Raw genomic sequence first — 10,000 nt, 5'->3', positions numbered from 1 at the left:
ACCGGATCCCATCAGAACTCCGCAGTTAAGCGTGCTTGGGCGAGAGTAGTACTAGGATGGGTGACCTCCTGGAAGTCCTCGTGTTGCACCCCTCCCATTTTATTTCATATAATGTTTTTTTAGTTGCATTTTCTCGACGTGGTGTAACTCATTCGTTATTTTCGTTTTGTGAAATAAATAATTTGAAACGATATTTGGTCGAATTTGCATTTAAATTCGAGGCGCAATCGCGATAAGGGCAGCCTTTATATGAATAGATTGCGCAAGAGTTGACGGGTGCGATCATACCAAAGACTAATGCACCGGATCCCATCGAACTCCGCAGTTAAGCGTGCTTGGGCGAGAGTAGTACTAGGATGGGTGACCTCCTGGGAAGTCCTCGTGTTGCACCCCTCCCATTTTATTTCATATAATTTTTTTAGTTGCATTTTCTCGACGTGGTGTAACTCATTCGTTATTTTCGTTTTGTGAAATAAATAATTTGAAACGATATTTGGTCGAATTTGCATTTAAATTCGAGGCGCAAGTGCGATAAGGGCAGCCTTTATATGAATAGATTGCGCAAGAGTTGACGGGTGCGATCATACCAGCACTAATGCACCGGATCCCATCAGAACTCCGCAGTTAAGCGTGCTTGGGCGAGAGTAGTACTAGGATGGGTGACCTCCTGGAAGTCCTCGTGTTGCACCCCTCCCATTTTATTTCATATAATGTTTTTTTAGTTGCATTTTCTCGACGTGGTGTAACTCATTCGTTATTTTCGTTTTGTGAAATAAATAATTTGAAACGATATTTGGTCGAATTTGCATTTAAATTCGAGGCGCAAGTGCGATAAGGGGCAGCCTTTATATGAATAGATTGCGCAAGAGTTGACGGGTGCGATCATACCAGCACTAATGCACCGGATCCCATCAGAACTCCGCAGTTAAGCGTGCTTGGGCGAGAGTAGTACTAGGATGGGTGACCTCCTGGGAAGTCCTCGTGTTGCACCCCTCCCATTTTATTTCATATAATGTTTTTTTAGTTGCATTTTCTCGACGTGGTGTAACTCATTCGTTATTTTCGTTTTGTGAAATAAATAATTTGAAACGATATTTGGTCGAATTTGCATTTAAATTCGAGGCGCAACTGCGATAAGGGCAGCCTTTATATGAATAGATTGTGCAAGAGTTGACGGGTGCGATCATACCAGCACTAATGCACCGGATCCCATCAGAACTCCGCAGCTTAAGCGTGCTTGGGCGAGAGTAGTACTAGGATGGGTGACCTCCTGGGAAGTCCTCGTGTTGCACCCCTCCCATTTTATTTCATATAATTTTTTTTAGTTGCATTTTCTCGACGTGGTGTAACTCAATCGTTATTTGCGTTTTGTGAAATAAACACTTTGAAACGATATTTGGTGGCAGCCTTTATATGAATAGATTGCGCAAGAGTTGACGGGTGCGATCATACCAGCACTAATGCACCGGATCCCATCAGAACTCCGCAGATAAGCGTGCTTGGGCGAGAGTAGTACTAGGATGGGTGACCTCTGGGAAGTCCTCGTGTTGCACCCCTCCCATTTTATTTCATATAATGTTTTTTTAGTTGCATTTTCTCGACGTGGTGTAACTCATTCGTTATTTGCGTTTTGTGAAATAAATAACTTGAAACGATATTTGGTCGAATTTGCATTTAAATTCGAGGCGCAAGTGCGATAAGGGGCAGCCTTTATATGAATAGATTGCGCAAGAGTTGACGGGTGCGATCATACCAGCACTAATGCACCGGATCCCATCAGAACTCCGCAGTTAAGCGTGCTTGGGCGAGAGTAGTACTAGGATGGTGACCTCCTGGAAGTCCTCGTGTTGCACCCTCCCATTTTATTTCATATAATGTTTTTTAGTTGCATTTTCTCGACGTGGTGTAAATCATTCGTTATTTGCATTTTGTGAAATAAATAATTTGAAACGATATTTGGTCGAATTTGCATTTAAATTCGAGGCGCAAGGGCGATAAGGGCAGCCTTTATATGAATAGATTGCGCAAGAGTTGACGGGTGCGATCATACCAGAACTAATGCACCGGATCCCATCAGAACTCCGCAGTTAAGCGTGCTTGGGCGAGAGTAGTACTAGGATGGGTGACCTCCTGGAAGTCCTCGTGTTGCACCCTCCCATTTTATTTCATATAATGTTTTTTTAGTTGCATTTTCTCGACGTGGTGTAACTCATTCGTTATTTTCGCTTTTGTGAAATAAATAATTTGAAACGATATTTGGTCGAATTTGCATTTAAATTCGAGGCGCAAGTGCGATAAGGGCAGCCTTTATATGAATAGATTGCGCAAGAATTGACGGGTGCGATCATACCAGCACTAATGCACCGGATCCCATCGTAACTCCGCAGTTAAGCGTGCTTGGGCGAGAGTAGTACTAGGATGGGTGACCTCCGGAAGTCCTCGTGTTGCACCCTCCCATTTTATTTCATATAATGTTTTTTTAGTTGCATTTTCTCGACGTGGTGTAACTCATTCGTTATTTGCGCTTTGTGAAATAAACAATTTGAAACGATATTTGGTCGAATTTGCATTTAAATTCGAGGCGCAATGCGATAAGGGCAGCCTTTATATGAATAGATTGCGCAAGAGTTGACGGTGCGATCATACCAGCACTAATGCACCGGATCCCATCGAACTCCGCAGTTAAGCGTGCTTGGGCGAGAGTAGTACTAGGATGGGTGACCTCCTGGAAGTCCTCGTGTTGCACCCCTCCCATTTTATTTCATATAATGTTTTTTTAGTTGCATTTTCTCGACGTGGTGTAACTCATTCGTTATTTGCGTTTTGTGAAATAAATAATTTGAACGATATTTGGTCGAATTTGCATTTAAATTCGAGGCGCAAGTGCGATAAGGGGCAGCCTTTATATGAATAGATTGCGCAAGAGTTGACGGTGCGATCATACCAGCACTAATGCACCGGATCCCATCGTAACTCCGCAGTTAAGCGTGCTTGGGCGAGAGTAGTACTAGGATGGGTGACCTCCTGGGAAGTCCTCGTGTTGCACCCCTCCCATTTTATTTCATATAATGTTTTTTTAGTTGCATTTTCTCGACGTGGTGTAACTCATTCGTTATTTGCGTTTTGTGAAATAAACAATTTGAAACGATATTTGGTCGAATTTGCATTTAAATTCGAGGCGCAATTGCGATAAGGGCAGCCTTTATATGAATAGATTGCGCAAGAGTTGACGGGTGCGATCATACCAGCACTAATGCACCGGATCCCATCAGAACTCCGCAGTTAAGCGTGCTTGGGCGAGAGTAGTACTAGGATGGGTGACCTCCTGGAAGTCCTCGTGTTGCACCCCTCCCATTTTATTTCATATAATGTTTTTTTTAGTTGCATTTTCTCGACGTGGTGTAACTCATTCGTTATTTTCGTTTTGTGAAATAAATAATTTGAAACGATATTTGGTCGAATTTGCATTTAAATTCGAGGCGCAAGTGCGATAAGGGCAGCCTTTATATGAATAGATTGCGCAAGAGTTGACGGGTGCGATCATACCAGCACTAATGCACCGGATCCCATCAGAACTCCGCAGTTAAGCGTGCTTGGGCGAGAGTAGTACTAGGATGGGTGACCTCCTGGGAAGTCCTCGTGTTGCACCCCTCCCATTTTATTTCATATAATGTTTTTTTAGTTGCATTTTCTCGACGTGGTGTAACTCATTCGTTATTTGCGTTTTGTGAAATAAATAATTTGAAACGATATTTGGTCGAATTTGCATTTAAATTCGAGGCGCAACTGCGATAAGGGGCAGCCTTTATATGAATAGATTGCGCAAGAGTTGACGGGTGCGATCATACCAGCACTAATGCACCGGATCCCATCATAACTCCGCAGTTAAGCGTGCTTGGGCGAGAGTAGTACTAGGATGGGTGACCTCCTGGGAAGTCCTCGTGTTGCACCCCTCCCATTTTATTTCATATAATGTTTTTTTAGTTGCATTTTCTCGACGTGGTGTAACTCATTCGTTATTTGCGCTTTGTGAAATAAATAATTTGAAACGATATTTGGTCGAATTTGCATTTAAATTCGAGGCGCAATCGCGATAAGGGCAGCCTTTATATGAATAGATTGCGCAAGAGTTGACGGTGCGATCATACCAGCACTAATGCACCGGATCCCATCGAACTCCGCAGTTAAGCGTGCTTGGGCGAGAGTAGTACTAGGATGGGTGACCTCCTGGAAGTCCTCGTGTTGCACCCTCCCATTTTATTTCATATAATTTTTTTTTGTTGCATTTTCTCGACGTGGTGTAACTCAATCGTTATTTGCGTCTTGTGAAATAAACAAATTGAAACGATATTTGGTCGAATTTGCATTTAAATTCGAGGCGCAAGTGCGATAAGGGCAGCATTTATATGAATAGATTGTGCAAGAGTTGACGGGTGCGATCATACCAGCACTAATGCACCGGATCCCATCCGAACTCCGCAGTTAAGCGTGCTTGGGCGAGAGTAGTACTAGGATGGGTGACCTCCTGGGAAGTCCTCGTGTTGCACCCCTCCCATTTTATTTCATATAATGTTTTTTAGTTGCATTTTCTCGACGTGGTGTAACTCATTCGTTATTTGCGTTTTGTGAAATAAATAATTTGAAACGATATTTGGTCGAATTTGCATTTAAATTCGAGGCGCAAGTGCGATAAGGGCAGCCTTTATATGAATAGATTGCGCAAGAGTTGACGGGTGCGATCATACCAGCACTAATGCACCGGATCCCATCAGAACTCCGCAGTTAAGCGTGCTTGGGCGAGAGTAGTACTAGGATTGGTGACCTCCTGGGAAGTCCTCGTGTTGCACCCCTCCCATTTTATTTCATATAATGTTTTTTTTAGTTGCATTTTCTCGACGTGGTGTAACTCATTCGTTATTTTCGCTGTGTGAAATAAATAATTTGAAACGATATTTGGTCGAATTTGCATTTAAATTCGAGGCGCAACTGCGATAAGGGCAGCCTTTATATGAATAGATTGCGCAAGAGTTGACGGGTGCGATCATACCAGCACTAATGCACCGGATCCCATCAGAACTCCGCAGTTAAGCGTGCTTGGGCGAGAGTAGTACTAGGATGGGTGACCTCCTGGGAAGTCCTCGTGTTGCACCCCTCCCATTTTATTTCATATAATGTTTTTTTAGTTGCATTTTCTCGACGTGGTGTAACTCATTCGTTATTTGCGTTTTGTGAAATAAACAATTTGAAACGATATTTGGTCGAATTTGCATTTAAATTCGAGGCGCAACTGCGATAAGGGGCAGCCTTTATATGAATAGATTGCGCAAGAGTTGACGGGTGCGATCATACCAGCACTAATGCACCGGATCCCATCAGAACTCCGCAGTTAAGCGTGCTTGGGCGAGAGTAGTACTAGGATGGGTGACCTCCTGGGAAGTCCTCGTGTTGCACCCCTCCCATTTTATTTCATATAATGTTTTTTTTAGTTGCATTTTCTCGACGTGGTGTAACTCATTCGTTATTTTCGTTTTGTGAAATAAATAATTTGAAACGATATTTGGTCGAATTTGCATTTAAATTCGAGGCGCAACTGCGATAAGGGCAGCCTTTATATGAATAGATTGCGCAAGAGTTGACGGGTGCGATCATACCAGCACTAATGCACCGGATCCCATCAGAACTCCGCAGTTAAGCGTGCTTGGGCGAGAGTAGTACTAGGATGGGTGACCTCCTGGGAAGTCCTCGTGTTGCACCCCTCCCATTTTATTTCATATAATTTTTTTTAGTTGCATTTTCTCGACGTGGTGTAACTCATTCGTTATTTGCGTTTTGTGAAATAAATAATTTGAAACGATATTTGGTCGAATTTGCATTTAAATTCGAGGCGCAAGTGCGATAAGGGGCAGCCTTTATATGAATAGATTGCGCAAGAGTTGACGGTTGCGATCATACCAGCACTAATGCACCGGATCCCATCAGAACTCTGCAGTTAAGCGTGCGTGGGCGAGAGTAGTACTAGGATGGGTGACCTCCTGGGAAGTCCTCGTGTTGCACCCCTCCCATTTTATTTCATATAATGTTTTTTTTAGTTGCATTTTCTCGACGTGGTGTAACTCATTCGTTATTTGCGTTTTGTGAAATAAACAATTTGAAACGATATTTGGTCGAATTTGCGTTTAAAATTGAGGCGCAACTGCGATAAGGGGCAGCCTTTATATGAATAGATTGCGCAAGAGTTGGCGGGTGCGATCATACCAGCACTAATGCAACGGATCCCATCCAACTCCGCAGTTAAGCGTGCTTGGGCGAGAGTAGTACTAGGATGGGTGTCCTCCTGGGAAGTCCTCGTGTTGCACCCCTCCCATTTTATTTCATATAATGTTTTTTAGTTGCATTTTCTCGACGTGGTGTAACTCATTCGTTATTTTGCTTTTCTGAAATAAATAACTTGAAACGATATTTGGTCGAATTTGCATTTAAATTCGAGGCGCAAGTGCGATAAGGGGCAGCCTTTATATGAATAGATTGCGCAAGAGTTGACGGTTGCGATCATACCAGCACTAATGCACCGGATCCCATCAGAACTCCGCAGTTAAGCGTGCTTGGGCGAGAGTAGTACTAGGATGGGTGACCTCCTGGGAAGTCCTCGTGTTGCACCCCTCCCATTTTATTTCATATAATGTTTTTTTAGTTGCATTTTCTCGACGTGGTGTAACTCATTCGTTATTTGCGTTTTGTGAAATAAATAATTTGAAACGATATTTGGTCGAATTTGCATTTAAATTCGAGGCGCAACTGCGATAAGGGGCAGCCTTTATATGAATAGATTGCGCAAGAGTTGACGGGTGCGATCATACCAGCACTAATGCACCGGATCCCATCAGAACTCCGCAGTTAAGCGTGCTTGGGCGAGAGTAGTACTAGGATGGGTGACCTCCTGGGAAGTCCTCGTGTTGCACCCCTCCCATTTTATTTCATATAATGTTTTTTAGTTGCATTTTCTCGACGTGGTGTAACTCATTCGTTATTTGCGTTTTGTGAAATAAATAATTTGAAACGATATTTGGTCGAATTTGCATTTAAATTCGAGGCGCAATTGCGATAAGGTGCAGCCTTTATCTGAATAGATTGCGCATGAGTTGACGGGTGCGATCATACCAGCACTAATGCACCGGATCCCATCAGAACTCCGCAGTTAAGCGTGCTTGGGCGAGAGTAGTACTAGGATGGGTGACCTCCTGGGAAGTCCTCGTGTTGCACCCCTCCCATTTTATTTCATATAATGTTTTTTTAGTTGCATTTTCTCGACGTGGTGTAACTCATTCGTTATTTTCGTTTTGTGAAATAAATAATTTGAAACGATATTTGGTCGAATTTGCATTTAAATTCGAGGCGCAAGTGCGATAAGGGGCAGCCTTTATATGAATAGATTGCGCAAGAGTTGACGGGTGCGATCATACCAGCACTAATGCACCGGATCCCATCAGAACTCCGCAGTTAAGCGTGCTTGGGCGAGAGTAGTACTAGGATGGGTGACCTCCTGGGAAGTCCTCGTGTTGCACCCCTCCCATTTTATTTCATATAATGTTTTTTTAGTTGCATTTTCTCGACGTGGTGTAACTCATTCGTTATTTGCGTTTTGTGAAATAAACAATTTGAAACGATATTTGGTCGAATTTGCATTTAAATTCGAGGCGCAACTGCGATAAGGGCAGCCTTTATATGAATAGATTGCGCAAGAGTTGACGGTGCGATCATACCAGCACTAATGCACCGGATCCCATCCAACTCCGCAGTTAAGCGTGCTTGGGCGAGAGTAGTACTAGGATGGGTGACCTCCTGGGAAGTCCTCGTGTTGCACCCCTCCCATTTTATTTCATATAATGTTTTTTTAGTTGCATTTTCTCGACGTGGTGTAACTCATTCGTTATTTGCGTTTTGTGAAATAAACAATTTGAAACGATATTTGGTCGAATTTGCATTTAAATTCGAGGCGCAATTGCGATAAGGGCAGCCTTTATATGAATAGATTGCGCAAGAGTTGACGGGTGCGATCATACCAGCACTAATGCACCGGATCCCATCAGAACTCCGCAGTTAAGCGTGCTTGGGCGAGAGTAGTACTAGGATGGTGACCTCCTGGAAGTCCTCGTGTTGCACCCCTCCCATTTTATTTCATATAATGTTTTTTTAGTTGCATTTTCTCGACGTGGTGTAACTCATTCGTTATTTGCGCTTTTGTGAAATAAACAATTTGAAACGATATTTGGTCGAATTTGCATTTAAATTCGAGGCGCAATCGCGATAAGGGCAGCCTTTATATGAATAGATTGCGCAAGAGTTGACGGTGCGATCATACCAGCACTAATGCACCGGATCCCATCAGAACTCCGCAGTTAAGCGTGCTTGGGCGAGAGTAGTACTAGGATGGGTGACCTCCTGGAAGTCCTCGTGTTGCACCCCTCCCATTTTATTTCATATAATGTTTTTTTTGTTGCATTTTCTCGACGTGGTGTAAATCATTCGTTATTTGCATTTTGTGAAATAAATAATTTGAAACGATATTTGGTCGAATTTGCATTTAAATTCGAGGCGCAAGTGCGATAAGGGGTAGCCTTTATATGAATAGATTGCGCAAGAGTTGACGGGTGCGATCATACCAGCACTAATGCACCGGATCCCATCAGAACTCCGCAGTTAAGCGTGCTTGGGCGAGAGTAGTACTAGGATGGGTGACCTCGTGGAAGTCCTCGTGTTGCACCCCTCCCTTTTTATTTCATATAATGTTTTTATTTAGTTGCATTTTCTCGACGTGGTGTAACTCATTCGTTATTTGCGTTTTGTGAAATAAATAATTTGAAACGATATTTGGTCGAATTTGCATTTAAATTCGAGGCGCAACTGCGATAAGGGCAGCCTTTATATGAATAGATTGCGCAAGAGTTGACGGGTGCGATCATACCAGCACTAATGCACCGGATCCCATCAGAACTCCGCAGTTAAGCGTGCTTGGGCGAGAGTAGTACTAGGATGGGTGACCTCCTGGGAAGTCCTCGTGTTGCACCCCTCCCATTTTATTTCATATAATGTTTTTTAGTTGCATTTTCTCGACGTGGTGTAACTCATTCGTTATTTTCGTTTTGTGAAATAAATAATTTGAAACGATATTTGGTCGAATTTGCATTTAAATTCGAGGCGCAAGTGCGATAAGGGGCAGCCTTTATATGAATAGATTGCGCAAGAGTTGACGGGTGCGATCATACCAGCACTAATGCACCGGATCCCATCAGAACTCCGCAGTTAAGCGTGCTTGGCGAGAGTAGTACTAGGATGGGTGACCTCCTGGGAAGTCCTCGTGTTGCACCCCTCCCATTTTATTTCATATAATGTTTTTTAGTTGCATTTTCTCGACGTGGTGTAACTCATTCGTTATTTGCGTTTTGTGAAATAAACAATTTGAAACGATATTTGGTCGAATTTGCATTTAAATTCGAGGCGCAACTGCGATAAGGGGCAGCCTTTATATGAATAGATTGCGCAAGAGTTGACGGTGCGATCATACCAAAGACTAATGCACCGGATCCCATCGAACTCCGCAGTTAAGCGTGCTTGGGCGAGAGTAGTACTAGGATGGGTGACCTCCTGGAAGTCCTCGTGTTGCACCCTCCCATTTTATTTCATATAATGTTTTTTAGTTGCATTTTCTCGACGTGGTGTAACTCATTCGTTATTTGCGCTTTTGTGAAATAAACAATTTGAAACGATATTTGGTCGAATTTGCATTTAAATTCGAGGCGCAATGCGATAAGGGCAGCCTTTATATGAATAGATTGCGCAAGAGTTGACGGTGCGATCATACCAGCACTAATGCACCGGATCCCATCGTAACTCCGCAGTTAAGCGTGCTTGGGCGAGAGTAGTACTAGGATGGGTGACCTCCTGGAAGTCCTCGTGTTGCACCCTCCCATTTTATTTCATATAATGTTTTTTAGTTGCATTT

The 10,000-nt window shown here is 43.1% G+C and overlaps 33 non-coding genes and 1 pseudogene across 33 annotated transcripts in view; all 34 read left to right on the top strand.

Moving 5' to 3' along the window:
* Window positions 1-92, top strand: part of LOC128038424 (5S ribosomal RNA) — a 118-nt gene extending 26 nt beyond the window's left edge. Inside the window, exon 1 of the ribosomal RNA XR_008193587.1 lies at window positions 1-92. This exon is cut by the window's left edge and continues 26 nt beyond it. This is a non-coding gene — a ribosomal RNA (5S ribosomal RNA).
* Window positions 93-274: 182 nt separating this feature from the next.
* On the top strand, window positions 275-393 carry LOC128038208 (5S ribosomal RNA). The gene has a single exon (XR_008193513.1). It is a non-coding gene; the product is annotated as a 5S ribosomal RNA (ribosomal RNA).
* Window positions 394-573: 180 nt separating this feature from the next.
* On the top strand, window positions 574-691 carry LOC128038422 (5S ribosomal RNA). Its single transcript, XR_008193585.1, has one exon. It is a non-coding gene; the product is annotated as a 5S ribosomal RNA (ribosomal RNA).
* Window positions 692-874: 183 nt separating this feature from the next.
* LOC128038213 (5S ribosomal RNA) lies at window positions 875-993 on the top strand. Its single transcript, XR_008193518.1, has one exon. It is a non-coding gene; the product is annotated as a 5S ribosomal RNA (ribosomal RNA).
* Window positions 994-1,175: 182 nt separating this feature from the next.
* LOC128038166 (5S ribosomal RNA) lies at window positions 1,176-1,295 on the top strand. The gene has a single exon (XR_008193471.1). It is a non-coding gene; the product is annotated as a 5S ribosomal RNA (ribosomal RNA).
* A 143-nt stretch (window positions 1,296-1,438) lies between these two features.
* On the top strand, window positions 1,439-1,556 carry LOC128038174 (5S ribosomal RNA). Its single transcript, XR_008193479.1, has one exon. It is a non-coding gene; the product is annotated as a 5S ribosomal RNA (ribosomal RNA).
* A 183-nt stretch (window positions 1,557-1,739) lies between these two features.
* LOC128038185 (5S ribosomal RNA) lies at window positions 1,740-1,856 on the top strand. Its single transcript, XR_008193490.1, has one exon. It is a non-coding gene; the product is annotated as a 5S ribosomal RNA (ribosomal RNA).
* A 180-nt stretch (window positions 1,857-2,036) lies between these two features.
* On the top strand, window positions 2,037-2,154 carry LOC128038178 (5S ribosomal RNA). Its single transcript, XR_008193483.1, has one exon. It is a non-coding gene; the product is annotated as a 5S ribosomal RNA (ribosomal RNA).
* A 182-nt stretch (window positions 2,155-2,336) lies between these two features.
* Window positions 2,337-2,453, top strand: LOC128038207 (5S ribosomal RNA). Its single transcript, XR_008193512.1, has one exon. It is a non-coding gene; the product is annotated as a 5S ribosomal RNA (ribosomal RNA).
* Window positions 2,454-2,632: 179 nt separating this feature from the next.
* On the top strand, window positions 2,633-2,749 carry LOC128038189 (5S ribosomal RNA). The gene has a single exon (XR_008193494.1). It is a non-coding gene; the product is annotated as a 5S ribosomal RNA (ribosomal RNA).
* A 181-nt stretch (window positions 2,750-2,930) lies between these two features.
* On the top strand, window positions 2,931-3,049 carry LOC128038184 (5S ribosomal RNA). The gene has a single exon (XR_008193489.1). It is a non-coding gene; the product is annotated as a 5S ribosomal RNA (ribosomal RNA).
* Window positions 3,050-3,231: 182 nt separating this feature from the next.
* On the top strand, window positions 3,232-3,349 carry LOC128038421 (5S ribosomal RNA). Its single transcript, XR_008193584.1, has one exon. It is a non-coding gene; the product is annotated as a 5S ribosomal RNA (ribosomal RNA).
* Window positions 3,350-3,532: 183 nt separating this feature from the next.
* LOC128038202 (5S ribosomal RNA) lies at window positions 3,533-3,651 on the top strand. The gene has a single exon (XR_008193507.1). It is a non-coding gene; the product is annotated as a 5S ribosomal RNA (ribosomal RNA).
* A 183-nt stretch (window positions 3,652-3,834) lies between these two features.
* LOC128038165 (5S ribosomal RNA) lies at window positions 3,835-3,953 on the top strand. The gene has a single exon (XR_008193470.1). It is a non-coding gene; the product is annotated as a 5S ribosomal RNA (ribosomal RNA).
* A 181-nt stretch (window positions 3,954-4,134) lies between these two features.
* Window positions 4,135-4,251, top strand: LOC128038194 (5S ribosomal RNA). Its single transcript, XR_008193499.1, has one exon. It is a non-coding gene; the product is annotated as a 5S ribosomal RNA (ribosomal RNA).
* A 180-nt stretch (window positions 4,252-4,431) lies between these two features.
* LOC128038163 (5S ribosomal RNA) lies at window positions 4,432-4,550 on the top strand. The gene has a single exon (XR_008193468.1). It is a non-coding gene; the product is annotated as a 5S ribosomal RNA (ribosomal RNA).
* A 181-nt stretch (window positions 4,551-4,731) lies between these two features.
* LOC128038419 (5S ribosomal RNA) lies at window positions 4,732-4,850 on the top strand. Its single transcript, XR_008193582.1, has one exon. It is a non-coding gene; the product is annotated as a 5S ribosomal RNA (ribosomal RNA).
* A 183-nt stretch (window positions 4,851-5,033) lies between these two features.
* On the top strand, window positions 5,034-5,152 carry LOC128038191 (5S ribosomal RNA). Its single transcript, XR_008193496.1, has one exon. It is a non-coding gene; the product is annotated as a 5S ribosomal RNA (ribosomal RNA).
* Window positions 5,153-5,335: 183 nt separating this feature from the next.
* Window positions 5,336-5,454, top strand: LOC128038180 (5S ribosomal RNA). The gene has a single exon (XR_008193485.1). It is a non-coding gene; the product is annotated as a 5S ribosomal RNA (ribosomal RNA).
* Window positions 5,455-5,637: 183 nt separating this feature from the next.
* LOC128038169 (5S ribosomal RNA) lies at window positions 5,638-5,756 on the top strand. Its single transcript, XR_008193474.1, has one exon. It is a non-coding gene; the product is annotated as a 5S ribosomal RNA (ribosomal RNA).
* Window positions 5,757-5,938: 182 nt separating this feature from the next.
* Window positions 5,939-6,057, top strand: LOC128038170 (5S ribosomal RNA). The gene has a single exon (XR_008193475.1). It is a non-coding gene; the product is annotated as a 5S ribosomal RNA (ribosomal RNA).
* A 184-nt stretch (window positions 6,058-6,241) lies between these two features.
* On the top strand, window positions 6,242-6,359 carry LOC128038195 (5S ribosomal RNA). Its single transcript, XR_008193500.1, has one exon. It is a non-coding gene; the product is annotated as a 5S ribosomal RNA (ribosomal RNA).
* A 182-nt stretch (window positions 6,360-6,541) lies between these two features.
* Window positions 6,542-6,660, top strand: LOC128038408 (5S ribosomal RNA). Its single transcript, XR_008193571.1, has one exon. It is a non-coding gene; the product is annotated as a 5S ribosomal RNA (ribosomal RNA).
* Window positions 6,661-6,843: 183 nt separating this feature from the next.
* On the top strand, window positions 6,844-6,962 carry LOC128038423 (5S ribosomal RNA). Its single transcript, XR_008193586.1, has one exon. It is a non-coding gene; the product is annotated as a 5S ribosomal RNA (ribosomal RNA).
* Window positions 6,963-7,144: 182 nt separating this feature from the next.
* LOC128038412 (5S ribosomal RNA) lies at window positions 7,145-7,263 on the top strand. Its single transcript, XR_008193575.1, has one exon. It is a non-coding gene; the product is annotated as a 5S ribosomal RNA (ribosomal RNA).
* A 183-nt stretch (window positions 7,264-7,446) lies between these two features.
* Window positions 7,447-7,565, top strand: LOC128038385 (5S ribosomal RNA). The gene has a single exon (XR_008193564.1). It is a non-coding gene; the product is annotated as a 5S ribosomal RNA (ribosomal RNA).
* Window positions 7,566-7,746: 181 nt separating this feature from the next.
* LOC128038187 (5S ribosomal RNA) lies at window positions 7,747-7,864 on the top strand. Its single transcript, XR_008193492.1, has one exon. It is a non-coding gene; the product is annotated as a 5S ribosomal RNA (ribosomal RNA).
* Window positions 7,865-8,046: 182 nt separating this feature from the next.
* LOC128038183 (5S ribosomal RNA) lies at window positions 8,047-8,163 on the top strand. The gene has a single exon (XR_008193488.1). It is a non-coding gene; the product is annotated as a 5S ribosomal RNA (ribosomal RNA).
* A 182-nt stretch (window positions 8,164-8,345) lies between these two features.
* On the top strand, window positions 8,346-8,463 carry LOC128038176 (5S ribosomal RNA). The gene has a single exon (XR_008193481.1). It is a non-coding gene; the product is annotated as a 5S ribosomal RNA (ribosomal RNA).
* A 183-nt stretch (window positions 8,464-8,646) lies between these two features.
* Window positions 8,647-8,764, top strand: LOC128038428 (5S ribosomal RNA). Its single transcript, XR_008193591.1, has one exon. It is a non-coding gene; the product is annotated as a 5S ribosomal RNA (ribosomal RNA).
* Window positions 8,765-8,948: 184 nt separating this feature from the next.
* Window positions 8,949-9,067, top strand: LOC128038274 (5S ribosomal RNA). Its single transcript, XR_008193553.1, has one exon. It is a non-coding gene; the product is annotated as a 5S ribosomal RNA (ribosomal RNA).
* Window positions 9,068-9,249: 182 nt separating this feature from the next.
* Window positions 9,250-9,367, top strand: LOC128038173 (5S ribosomal RNA). Its single transcript, XR_008193478.1, has one exon. It is a non-coding gene; the product is annotated as a 5S ribosomal RNA (ribosomal RNA).
* A 181-nt stretch (window positions 9,368-9,548) lies between these two features.
* On the top strand, window positions 9,549-9,666 carry LOC128038262 (5S ribosomal RNA; annotated as a pseudogene).
* Window positions 9,667-9,845: 179 nt separating this feature from the next.
* On the top strand, window positions 9,846-9,963 carry LOC128038211 (5S ribosomal RNA). Its single transcript, XR_008193516.1, has one exon. It is a non-coding gene; the product is annotated as a 5S ribosomal RNA (ribosomal RNA).
* Window positions 9,964-10,000: the final 37 nt, after the last annotated feature.

This window comes from Gossypium raimondii, unplaced genomic scaffold, assembly GCF_025698545.1.
Source record: "Gossypium raimondii isolate GPD5lz unplaced genomic scaffold, ASM2569854v1 Contig00278, whole genome shotgun sequence".
Classification (NCBI taxonomy): Eukaryota; Viridiplantae; Streptophyta; class Magnoliopsida; order Malvales; family Malvaceae; genus Gossypium; species Gossypium raimondii.
This window is presented reverse-complemented; position numbering and strand designations above follow the sequence as displayed.